This window comes from Gekko japonicus, unplaced genomic scaffold (assembly GCF_001447785.1).
Source record: "Gekko japonicus isolate JY-2015 unplaced genomic scaffold, Gekko_japonicus_V1.1 scaffold957, whole genome shotgun sequence".
Taxonomy (NCBI): domain Eukaryota; kingdom Metazoa; phylum Chordata; class Lepidosauria; order Squamata; family Gekkonidae; genus Gekko; species Gekko japonicus.
Window position 1 is genome coordinate 558,755 of NW_015162507.1, and position 3,070 is coordinate 561,824.

A 3,070-nucleotide genomic window follows, 5' to 3' on the forward strand; every position below is an offset into this window, starting at 1 on the left:
ATGCGCAGGGTACGCTCTGTCACTTTCGGGGGGATTTAAACATCCCCCCGAAATATTTATCAACTTTTTCGATTTCGACAAACCTCCCCCTCCCCCCCAAGTGCCCCCGGAGCGCGGATTTAGCGATCCGCACTCACGGGGGCAACTTGGCTATTAGTATAAGGATTTTTCAGAATAGTATATTAGAATACAAGGAATATTAGATTGTTTGGCTGACATATACTGCTTCCACCTCAAAAGAGAAAGTAAAAATGCTGTTAAGTGAGCTTCATGCTCTTAGAGTGAATGGAGAGTCTCAAATTTATTTTGACATATTTATTGCTTTACAACCATTGAACTTATAACCTTAGCTTATTATTTCTGTTTTTGCATAGCTTAAAACATTTTCATCATGTTACACGTTAATTTGCTGTTCAGCCCGTCTATAAGTTTGAACTTTACATTCTATTCCACTGTATTTGGAAAAATGTGCTTTGCACACAAAAGGTGTGCCACTTGACTCTACATTTGTTCTACTGCTTCAGACCAACACGGATGACTACCTGGATCTATCTGCTAAGAAAGAATTGGCATCTTTGGGTTTTCTAAACACATCAGTATGAATTTCCATAGCTTCCTTTTTAATCAAAACATCTAAAAAGTTAATCTTGGACCTGTCATACAACATTTCAAATTTAATACCGTGAGGTTTAGTATTAATATACTGACCAAAATGGATAACGAACTCCTCTCAACCTCTCCAAATGATGAAAATATCATCCAAGGATTTTTTATATAAGATGATGCTGTCCCTATAGATATTATTATCGCTATGGAGGATATAGGTATTTTCTAATTTATCTATGAACAGATTTGCTGATTCTGGGGCAAATTTACACCCCGTGGCTGTGCCTGGAATTTGCTAAAAATTGTCCTCTAAATTGGAAGAAATTATCTGTCAAACATAACTCAGCTAAATGGCATAAAAAGGCGGCGGCGGGGGGGGGGGCTGGAGAAACGCTCCCTTCTGTCCAAAACATCTTACAAAAGGCCCAGAGCCTCATCCTGCAGAATGTTTGTGTACAAGGAAACAACATCCATAGTCCCAAAAATAATCTCCAATACCCCCTGGACATTGTTAATATGATTAAAAAATCCATTGTGTCTCTCAAGTAAGCTGCAGTGCAGGGGACAAAAGGTTTTTAAAAGATACATTTTCAGAGGTTCCACAATAGAGTCACAGCCTGAGACAATATGCCTTCAATAAAACTTTATTGGTCTTACAGGTGCCACTGGACTCACATTATGTTCCGTTGCTTCAGACCAACATGGCTACCCACCTGAATCTGTTCCAGTTTGTTTAAGTTGTACCAAACCGGCAACCTTGAACATTCAAGTTCTTTAATTTCCTCCTCTACAAGGTCTTGAAACACCAGTACTCTAAGATTTTTTTGTAGGGGGGGTGGTTAAAAGTAGATTTGTGTTTCAATGTATTGTTAAGTGAGCCATCGTCAAGTATATTTCTGTCCTTGGGAAAATCTCCAAGTCTGATTTTTCTGTATATGGACCGTATACCTGTTCAGACTGGGGCTCACATGACCAAATCTCCTCAATTCCAAAACCAGGCTGTCACATTTTGTCCCTGCCCTTCCGCTAAGGAGCTCAGGGTGGCCAATATGGTTTCTTTTTTTGCTAAGGAGACAAACAGACAGAAAGAAAGGGGAAAAGCCATACCAAATATTCCCAGAACCTGTTATCCAGGAGATTAAATCTCAGGAGCTTCCATTGTCTGGATATATAAAGAGCGCTATATATTGAAACGCCAATCGCCACTTTGGGGTCAGGAAGCAATTTTCTTCAGGCCAGTTTGGCCAGGGATCATGGAGGGGTTTTTTGGCCACCTTCTGGGCATGGAGCAGGGGACACTAGGGGTAGGGTGGAGGAGGTAGCAGTGAATTTCCTGCACCGTGCAGGGAGTTGAACTAGATGACCCTGGAGGTCTCTTCCAACTCTATGATTCTGTGATCTGAACAACAGGCAGCCCTGGCGGGAAAGATGAGCTAGCAAGTCATTTTATCATTAGCACTGAGGGTAATGACACTGCTAATGTGGCACATTGAATTGGATGTGATCAGTGAAGGGAAAAGGAAGGTGAGGGGTAGAACTTGTGTCCCCACCATTGAAACAGCCATCATAACACAGCCTCATTTTGAAAAAGATCAGAGCTAGCTTATTGCACTGATGTCCCACCTTTCTTCAGTCATGGAATTCAAGGGGGCATGGTTGGGATTCCCAGGAGACTTCCCATACAGGAACTCAACCACCCCACATGTGCTTAACAACAGCCACACTGGTGGACCATGCCATGTCCCTGTCTATAAGCCATATTATATAAATATATGGGTGATTATTTTACATGGCCCACCTCCCCTAGCCACCCTTAAAGGTAAACTTTATGGGTAAAGCACACATTTAGAACACAGAAGTATTCCATAAATGTGTGGTCCAAGTGCCTTTTGCCCAATAAAGGCACTTGGGCACAGTCCAGGTGAGGAAGATAAAAAACAGAATTTATTGCAATAAAAGCGGAGTAGAGCAAGGCCGAAGCCGCCAAACCAAGCTGCTCTGACCCCATCAGGGTGGTCAAATCTTTTATACCCCTGCTGACACGCAAGCACATGTTGGTACATATACAAAGCTGTGGGTTACGTTGTACAGGTAAAATCATCACGAGAACTACCCTATTTAGTACATATACCACTTATAAGGAAAAGGCCATGTTGGCATCATTCCATTGGTCCAGACCTGTTGCGCAGCATAGAATTTATTACGCACGTGTGCCCAACTAGTTGAATCCAGCTGGGGTCTCCAGAACCCCTTTAGTATCATATGGCTAGCAGAAGCAAGAAGGCACAGCTCAGCTTGTGTAGATAAGAACGGAATGTGGCAAAGATGCTGACTTCCCAGGTGCCTGTTTTCCTGGCCTGGGACATCCACTTGGTATCAGTCAAGCCTGACTGTATCCTAGCAACATGTGAGGCACTTTGGTAAGTCTGTGTTGCAACTCTAGGCCTGTGTCTCAAATAAGGGC